Here is an 11,095-nt window from a genome sequence, read left to right as displayed (position 1 = left end):
GTTTGGATATATTCTTCTTTTTAATTAGCCTTAGATTCCCGTTTGAGATTTAATACAGAAATTATTTACTATCTCCAGATTTTTCTAAACAAATGTACTTTTTAAAAATGAATACAAAGGAGATGGTAATAATAATTTATAAGTATTGAATCTTGAATTGTCCGGCTGGACAGTTTAAGAAGAGTAATAACTTTTTATAGTTTATTATAACATATCAATTTTAATATACATGTCTTAAATTCATGAAAATTTACTGTTGTGTTTTGTATTGATCTTCGGGTGCATATTTGATTGTGATTTATAATCACTTTCATTTCGTGTAACCTGAAGACCAATGCGAAATGCAGGCAAAATTTCGTGAAATTTAAGATATATCGTTTAAAATTGATATGTTTAATAAACTAAAAAAAGTTAATCTTCTTGAATGGGATAGGGTCACACCTTGAATACAAACACAATCAAAGTGATCATTCAAGATTATTGAAATTGTGTAAACAATTTCAGTAAACATGCGTACGGATAGAGGGTGGATTAATTTACCACGCATCAGCACTGAGTACGAGAGAGGGGTAGAAGAATTTATAGAGTTTGCGCAACGTAATGCGAGTACAAGTGGTGATGATGAAGTCAAGTTCAGATGTCCCTATGTGAACTGTTTGAATGGGAAGAAGTTGAACGCAACTGATATTAGGGAACATCTTATCTGTGATGGTTTCATACGAAGTTATACAACATGGATATGGCACGACGAATTAACAGACTTTCCAACTGTCTCTACAACTGAAAATGTTTATGATTCCACAATGGATATGGAAGATCAAGCAGAAGAAGACAACTTAGAGGACATGATCCGCGATGTTGGCGCAGAAGCTTTTGCCCAAGCGCATGAGTATGAAACGATGTCCACTGATGCGGAGACTCCTTTGTATGCGGGTTCAACTAAGTTCACACGGTTGTCAGCGGTGTTAAGGCTCATGAATTTAAAGGCGAGCAATGGATGGAGTGATAAGAGTTTTACAGAATTGTTGTCGTTGTTGAATGAAATGATGCCAGATGGAAATACGTTACCCAATCGTAATTATGATGCAAAAAAAATTCTTTGTCCGATGGGTATGGAATATAAACGGATACATGCATGTCCGAATGATTCTGCATATAGTGAATGAGAATCACGATACAAGTTTTGATAAAGTGTCCAAAATTCTTTATATAGGAATGAGAATGAAGTTTTGATAAAGTGTCCAAAATGTGGGTTATCACGATACAAGTCAAAAAACAACGGTGAAGATGGTGGTCACACAGAAAAGAATGGTTCTACAGTGAAAGTAGTTTGGTACCTTCAACTAGTTGCCAGACTTAAGCGTTTGTTCACGAATCCCAAAGACGCTAAAAACCTAAGATGGCATGCAGATGAGAGAACAACTGATGGGCTGCTTCGTCATCCAGCTGATTCAATGCAATGGAAAATTATTGATCAAGAATTCCCCCAATTTGGTGAAGAATGTAGAAATCTTAGGTTTGGCTTAGCTACTGATGGAATGAATCCATTTGGTAATTTAAGTACCAATCACAGTTGTTGGCCTGTTATACTGATAATTTACAACTTATCTCCTGGATTGTGCATGAAAAGAAAGTACATGATGTTGTCAATGTTGATATCTGGTCCAAAGCAGCCTGGAAATGATATTGATGTTTATCTAAGGCCACTAGTTGAAGACTTGAAGTTGTTGTGGGTTGATGGGGTTGAAATATTTGATGCCTTTGCTTCAGAAACTTTCATGATGCATGCCATGTTATTTTGCACCATTAATGACTTCCCAGCTTACGGTAATTTGTCGGGGTACAGTGTGAAGGGTCATAAAGCATGTCCTATATGTGAAGAAAACACTGCAGCTCAACAATTAAAACACGGAAGGAAGACAATATATATGCGTCATCGGCGATTTTTACAATCTAATCATCCATATCGAAGGTTAAAGAAAGCATTCAATGGAGAACAAGAAAAAGACAATGCAGCCATTCCACTTACTGGACTTGATGTTGCTGAGAAAGTTAATAGAGTACATCATATATTTGGGAAAACGTCGAAGAAGTCTTCTGTAACGACCCCTTGGAAGAAGAAATCAATATTCTTTGATCTTCCATATTGGTCAAAGTTAGATGTTAGACATTGCATAGATGTCATGCATGTTGAGAAAAATGTTTGTGATAGCTTGATTGGTACACTACTAAACATCCAGGGAAAAACAAAAGATGGAGTGAATGCGCGTTTGGATTTGGTTGACATGAAGATCCGAGAAGAGTTGGCACCAAGAGAGATTGGTAAACGTACTTATTTGCCCCCTGCATGTTACACAATGTCCAAACAAGAGAAGATAAGTTTTTGTCTTTGTTTAAAGAGTATCAAGGTACCACAAGGATACTCTTCAAATATCAATAGCTTAGTGTCAATGCAGGACTTAAAGCTTGTTGGACTGAAGTCTCACGATTGCCACGTCTTAATGCAACAATTGTTACCAGTGGCAATTCGTGGAATTTTGCCCAAAAAAGTTAGGCAGACCATAACTCGATTGTGCTCATTTTTCTCGTCAATTTGTACTAAAGTCATCGATCCTACAAAGTTAAATGAACTTCAAAGCGAAATTATCATCATCTTGTGTCAGCTAGAAATGTTTTTCCCTCCATCCTTTTTTGACATCATGGTGCATTTACTTGTTCATTTGGTCAGAGAAATAAAGTTATGTGGACCAGTATACTTAAGATGGATGTACCCTATTGAGCGTTATATGAAGATTTTGAAAGGGTACGTCAAAAATCAATATCGTCCAGAAGGTTCAATGATTGAAAGATATATTGCTGAAGAAAGTATTGAGTTTTGCTCTGAGTATATGACTAAAGCAAATCCGATAGGAGTCCCTCGGACATCATGGTTGAATAGATATTCTACAAGTAAAAGCATCCGAGGTGTGAATGTGGTGACGAAAAGTCGTGAAGAATTGATGCAAGCACATCTGTACATACTAAACAACACAGATGAAGTGATTCCATTTTGGAAGCACACAAAGCCGTTGTAAAGGACAACTATCCACGACAATCAAAGAAATGGCAGTTGATGGAGCATAACACAACATTCTTGTCCTGGTTCAAATCTGAAGTTTCGAAAGAATCACGGTCCTCAGAGACTTTGTTGTGGTTAGCAAATGGCTTGAAGTTTGATGTTGTATGTTGTACAGGCTACGAAACTAATAATTGCACATTCTATACAAAGACTTTGGATGATAAAAGCACAGTACAAAATAGTGGCGTCAGTCTAGAAGCTGAGTCGCTACAGTTTTCCACATCCAAAGATCAACATCCTATAGTTGGATCCATGAGATATTATGGTAGAATTGAAGAGATATGGGAAGTTGATTACACTAAGTTTTCCGTTGCACTCTTTAAATGTAAGTGGGTAGACAATAAGAGTGGTGTCAAAATAGATGAATCTGGTATGACACTTGTTGATTTTTGAAAGGTTGGTTATGGAGACGAACCGTTCATCATGGCATATCAAGCAAGTCAGGTTTTTTATGTCAAAGATCCTGCGTCTGACCATTGGTATGTTGCTCTCCAAGGAAAAAGGCAAATTGAAGATAAAGAAGAGAATCTAAGTAATCTTCATATTGCTGACAACCATCCATTTAAAACGACAATAAATTTGGATGACGACCCTCTAATTGATGATATACAAGCAATACGAGAAGATCATAATGAGGGAATATATATATGACCAATCCATATGATTATGTATGAATTTGATGTTTGTGTAAATATTTATGGCTTTTGTTAAATAATATATGTTATTTTATAAGTGTTTTATTTATCTTTCATCTTATTTATTGTGACAGATATATGGCTGAGTCACCTCATTCGTCAGGCGATGAAGTCCCCACCACTTCTAGACGGACGAGAGGAGCAACGAGGTTACGACAGCTTATACTTAGAAGAAATGCAGGTGAGAGGACACCTGTCATTATTGACGTGGTCACTGGAGTTGCATCTGGCCCAAATGCAGATGTATTTAGGTCTTACCTTGGAGTATTGGCACGTGATCGTATCTATATACTTACTCCATCCTTTGACCATGTTTCTGAGGCTGATCGGAATCTTATCTGGCAAGATCTATTGGTAAGTTAAGCAATATTGCTCCAAATTCTATATTCATTATATTGATAAATCTGTATTGATATAAGGTTATTACTTTCTTTGTTGCAGATAACATTTGATATGCCAAACGTCGAGAGCTTAAGGAATAAGTGTTTATCTGCAATTGCAGAATGCTTTCGAGGGTTTAAGACAAAATTGACGTCTAGATATATATTTGGACCAAAAAGTAACGAAAATCCATGTTCCAAATATTCAGCAATTGACGAAGAAACATGGCGTCAGTTTGTAGAGCTTCGTTCATCCAAGGCGTGGCAGGTAAGTGCAGGAAAATCATTCAATTCATCATTCATAATTCTCTACTATGACAATTGTTTCATTTTGTCACAGGAAAAAAGGTCAAAAGCACAGGGAATAAGCGCTCAGGATAAAAATCCACACTTACTGTCTCGTGGTGGATATAGGAAGCTTGAAGAGAAAATAATGAAGCAGAAGTCAGATAGCAGACTTCCACTTTCTGAGGGTGGTGACCCTCCTCCTCCTCCTTCACCACCATCTCGGCACAAGAAGTGGAAGTTAGCCCGTATAAGACCATCGGGCTCCTACACTTCCGAGTCTGCCAGAGAAATATCTGAAACAATTGTAAGATGTCATTTCTTATATTTTTACATTAATTTTGTTATATATATTACATAGATCTTTCTAATGATTTTGAACTTTTGTTATGTGACAGGACTCCTTGGTTGAGCAGAGCTCCCAAGGTCAATTTACACAAGAAGGTCGTCAAGATATTCTTGCCACAACTATTGGACGACCTGAGCATCCAGGACAAGTGCGTGGTGCTGGGACTGGCATAGGCATACGACAGTTTTTTGGGTCTTCCTCGCGTCCATATTCATACGAAAAGATGAAGGAGGACATAAGAAAAGAGATGACGCAGGAGATCACAAAGAAGGTTCGGGTAGAGTTGTATGATGAAGTTGCTGAAATGGTTGCGCGCCAGTTCCAACAGCATTATGAGGGTTATGGCAATTGTCCTCCGCCATCTCCTGTAGCGGAACATGTTGTGCCCCCTACAGGTGAACTTATTTATTTTTTGTTACTAATTTACTTCTTGCATAACCTAACATTTAATTTGACAGGTAGAAGTGGTAAAGGAAGTTGTTCAGCTGCCGGTGCTCCAGGGGACGACATGGATGAAACTCGTCCATGTCAGTTATATATTCTTTCTGATACTGGGACCATGCTAGTGGCTCGTGGTATAGTTTATGAGACAGCCACTGTAGTGCATGGTGTACAACTTTCAGAAGATGAGGTGAAGGTCACGGTGGATGAAGTTGTCATAGCAGATGTCGTTCTTCCTGTGCCTACAGATGAGTTCTTCACTGTGGAAGAAGCATTTAAGTCCTTTGTTGCCTGGCCTAGACATTTGGTTGGTGATGTATCTAATCCCCCGATAAACACTCGTACTATATACTTCTCAATTTTAATATTTACTTCTAATTGACGTTATAACATAACCATTTTTGCATTTAACAGCAGATAGGTCAAGAGGGAAGTCCTACACCGAAGAAGACTCATTTATCTGAGGATGACCCTCTTGGTGCGTTAGACGAGCTTGCTAAAATCATTTTAGATGCGCCGATGAATGTACACTGGGATTGTACTGCATTTCGAAGAGAAGCTCAGATTCCATTGTACTTGCATCATCAAGATGTTAGGGAGCTTGCGTCGGGTAGAGAAGAAATTAATATTACACTCACTCAGCTGTGGATGATGTAAGTTTATGAAAACTTTTTTATATAATTCTATTTCATCAGCTTACTTATATCAGATTATTTCTTCATTTTAGGTATATGTTTGATGTTAGTAACAAGAAGGGGTTCAGCGATGTATATGGGTTCATTGACCCCTCTATGACTCATGAAAGAAATAAATTTGATGATATCCAAACATACATCACCACCTGCTTTGGAATGGGGAAGGAGATATATTTTCTCCCTTATATACATGGGTAAGTGAAGTTTGTTAACTTCAACACATTCATTTATTAATTTTGGTATATGATTCATAAGTTATTACCAATTTCAGGTGTCATTGGAAGCTACTTGTGATCTCCATACCGGAGAACACTGCTGTCTGGTTTTGTTCATTGCAGAAGTCTCCTCCCAGTCCTCTTAGACATGTAGTAGATTGGTAAGAATCTCAATGTTTCGACTTTTTTTTTTATATAAATGTATGCTAAAGGAATTGTTTTTAATAGTTCCCTTGCAACACATATGATGTTATCTGGGAGATCTACTGCTACAGCTAAAAAGCTTGCATGGGTTGCCCTTAAGGTTTGGTTTTTTAGTCCATACTTTGTTACATTTGGTTCCATTCAATTGATGTTACTTAACATTTTATAATTATGATGATATATTGTAGTGCAATATACAAACGGGGTCATATGAATGTGATTACTACGTCATGTTTTGGATGATGACCATTATTCGTGCACATTACACCAGTGGATGGGAAACGGTATTATTTAGGTTTCAATTTTATTTTTCTTATAGTTTAGATTTCAAATACACTAAGTTAAATCATTGTATTTTATGCAGAGATTCAATAGGACTGCTCCAATTCCAGAGAAGTCACTTCAACTAGTGAGGAAAGCACTGGCTAAATATGTAATTCATTTATATAATAGTATATAGTAGATATTAGGATATAGTAAGTTCTAATTTTATGTTTCTAAGTTGTTTGATGCTTATCTACATTACTATTAGTTTAACTTTGTACATTACATTGATTTAGGCTTCAAACTTGATTTATGATTATAATTGGATTGATTTATGCTTATAAGAAGTTGATTTATGATTCAATTGAATGTATTTATGTTTTATTATAATTTTCATTAAAAATATGCGTTTTTGGATTATTTTCGACTGTTCTGGCTGTAAATATATATGCAGGTTTGTTTCTGTTGTTGGGAATGTTGCAGAAACAGACCTGATTTTTAAAAAAAAAACAAGCACATATGCCTCGATTAGTGCCAAAACCGAGGTAGAAAAGCAGCTTATGCCTCGGTTATGACAACACCAGAGGCAGAACGTACTACGTAAAAAAAAAAAGACCTCTACTGCCTCGGTTCAAGCTACAACCGAGGCAGTAGGGTGGCACATATGGCCTCGGTTCCCCCAACCCGAGGCCTATAGTCCGTCGAAAAAAAAAAAGAAAAAAACCAAAAACCTTACTGCTTCGGTTGCGGTAGAACCGATGTCAAATCGTCTAGTTTTATGCCTCGGTCAAGACCTGAGGCCAAAAGTATTACACTTTTTGCCTCTCCTGCATATGCCTCGGTTCAAGAACCGGTGCCAATAACAAAAATCAACAATTGTCGTTTCGCCTGACTGTACTAGTGAATTTACGCAACGTAATGAGGATATAAGTGATGATGATGTGAAGTTTAGATGTCCTTGTGTGAACTGTTTGAATGGGAGAAAGTTGAACGCAACCAAAATTAGGGAACATCTTATCTGTGATGGTTTCCTACGATGCTATACAACATGGATATGGCACGGCGAAGAAATACACTTTCCGACTGTCTCCCAAACTGAGAATGTTATTGATTCCACCATGGAAGAAGATCGTCCGGATGAAGACAAATTAGAGGACATGATCCGCGATGTTGGCGCAGAAAATTTTGTCAAAGCTCATGTGTATGAGCCGATGTCGACTGATGCGGAAACACCTTTATATGTCAATTCAACTAAGTTCACACGGTTTTCAGTGGTATTAAGGCTCATGAGTTTGAAGGCAACCAATGGATGGACTGATAAGAGTTTCACAGAATTATTGACGTTGTTGAATGAAATGGTGCTAGATGGAAATACACTACCCACTCGTAATTATGATGCGAAGAAAATTCTTTGTCCGATGGGTATGGAGTATAAAAGGATACATGTTTGTCCCAATGACTGCATTTTATATAGGAAAGAGTATGAATTTTTGAAACAGTGTCCAAAATGTGGGTTATCATGATACAAGTCAAAAAACAATAGTGAAGATAATGGTCAGATAGAAAAAAAATGGATCTTCTTTGAAAGTAGTTTGGTACCTTCCAATTGTGCCCAGACTTAAGCGTTTGTTTGTGAGTCCAAAAGATGCTAAAAACCTTAGATGGCATGTAGATGAGAGAAAAATTGACAGGATCCTTCGTCATCCAACTGATTCAAAGTAATGGAAAAATATTGATCAGCAATTCCCCCAATTTGGTCAAGAATGTAGAAATCTTAGGCTTGGTTTAGCCACGGATGACATGAACCCATTTAGTAATTTAAGTACCAATCACAGTTGTTGACCAGTTATTTTGATAATTTACAACTTATCTCCTGTATTGTGCATGAAGAGGAAGTACATGATGTTGTCTATGATGATATCTGGTCCAAAGCAGCCTGCAAATGACATAGATGTTTATCTAAGCCCACTAGTTGAAGACTTGAAGTTGTTGTGGGTTGATGGGGTTGAAATATTTGATGTCTTCGCTTCTGAAACTCTTGTGATGCGTGCAATGTTATTTTGCACCCTTAATGACTTCCCAGCTTATGGTAATTTGTCAGGATATAGTGTCAAGGGTCATAAAGCATGTCCTATATGTGAAGAAAACACTACATCTCAGCAATTGAAACACGAAAGGAAGACGGTGTATCTACGTCATCGGAGATTTTTAAAATGTAAACATCCACATCGAAGGTTAAAAAAAGCATTCAATGGATATCAAGAGAGGAACGAAGCACCAAATCCACTTACTGGCTTTCAAATCCTTGAAAAAGTTAATAAAATACATCATGTATTTGGGAAAACTTCCAATGAATAATCTGTAACGACCCCTTGGAAGAAGAAATTAATATTCTTTGATCTTCCATACTGGTCAAAGTTAGATGTTAGACATTGCATAGATGTAATGCGTGTTGAGAAGAATGTGTGTGATAGCTTGATTGGTACACTGCTCAACAATAAGGGAAAGACAAAAGATGGAGTGAATGCTTGTTTGGATTTGGTTGACATGAAGATCCGAGAAGAGTTGGCACCCAGGGAGATTGGTAAACGTACTTATTTGCCCCCTGCATGTTACACAATGTCCAGACAAGAGACGATAAGTTTTTTCCTTTGTTTAAAGAGTATGAAGGTACCACAAGGATACTCTTCAAATATGAAGGGTTTAGTGTCGATGCAGGACGTAAAGCTTGTTGGCATGAAGTCTCACGACTGTCACATCTTAATGTAACAATTGTTACCGGTGGCTATTCTTGGAATTTTTCCCAAAATGTTAGGCAGACCATAAATAGGTTGTGTTCATTTTTCTCATCAATTTTTATGTAAAGCTATCGATCCTACAAAGTTAGATGAACTTTAAGACGAGATTGTTATCATCTTGTGTCAACTAGAGATGTTTTTCCCTTCATATTTTTTTGACATCATGGTACATTTACTTGTTCATTTGGTTAGAGAAATCAAGTTGTGCGGATCGGTATACTTAAGATAGATGTATCCTATTGAGCATTATATGAAGATTTTGAAAGGGTACGTTAAAAATTTGTATCGTCCCGAAAGTTCAATGATTGAAAGGTATATTGCTGAAGAAAGTATCAATTTTGTTCAGATTACATGACTTCAACAAATCCAATAGGAGTTCCTCGCACATCATGGTTGAATAAATGTTCTACAAGTAAAAGCATATGAGGTGTGAATGTGGTGACCAAAAACCGCGAAGAATTGTTGCAAGCACATCTTTATATATTGAACAACATAGATGAGGTGATCCCTTTTTTGGAAGCACACAAAGTCATTGTGAAGAATAAAAATCCAAGACAATCAGAGAAATGGCAGTTGATGGAACATAACAGAACATTTATGTCTTGGTTCAAATCTGAAGTTGACAAAGAGCCACATCCTTCTCAGACTTTGTTGTGGCTTGCAAATGGTTTCAAGTTTGATGTCATATCTTGTACAGGTTATTAAATCAATAATTGCACATTCTATACTAAGACTTTGGATGATAAAAGCATAGTACAAAATAGTGGAGTCAGTCTAGAAGTTGAGTCGCTCCAATTTTCCACATCAAAAAATCAAAATCTTGTACTTGGATCAATGATATATTATGGTATAATAGAAGAGATATGGGAGGTTGATTACACTAAGTTTTCTGTTCCATTGTTCAAATGTAAGTGGTTTGACAATAAGAGTGGTGTGAAAATAGATGAATCGGGTATGACACTAGTTCATTTTCGAAACGTGGGTTATCGAGACTAACCGTTTATCATGGTACATCAAGCATCTCAAGTTTTTTATGTCAAAGATCGTGCGTCTAATCATTGGTATGTCGTTCTTCAAGGCAAAAAACAAATTGAAGTTAACGAAGACAATTTGATTAATATTCATATTGTTGAAAACCATTCATTGAAAACAACGACAAATTTGGATGACCACCCTTTACTTGACGATGTACATGTAATTCGGTCAGATCATGATGAGGGGATATACATATGACTAATCGATTTATTTATGTATGAATTTCAAATTTGTGTACATATTTTTTATTAATATTACATAAGTCTTTTATTAATATTTCATATGGCCCCTATTACATGTTTTGTTAAATTATATGATATTACATAAGTCTTTTATTAATATTTCATGTTGTTATTTATTTTGATAGATATATGGCTGACCACCCATATTCATCAACGGATGAGGCTCCCTCATCCAGACCTACTAGAGGAGCCACCAGGTTGAAACAATTGATGGTCAGAAGAAATAGTGGTGAAAGGACACATGTGGATGTTAATGTCATTACTGGTGTGGCATCTGGCCCAAATGCAGATGCCTTCAGATCATACCTTGGAGTATTGGCCCGTGATAGGATTAATATTCTTACTTCATCTTTTGAACATGTGTCAGAGGTTGA

Source organism: Vigna angularis, chromosome 5 (genome assembly GCF_016808095.1).
Source record: "Vigna angularis cultivar LongXiaoDou No.4 chromosome 5, ASM1680809v1, whole genome shotgun sequence".
Classification (NCBI taxonomy): Eukaryota; Viridiplantae; Streptophyta; class Magnoliopsida; order Fabales; family Fabaceae; genus Vigna; species Vigna angularis.
Note: the sequence above shows the minus strand (reverse complement) of the source record.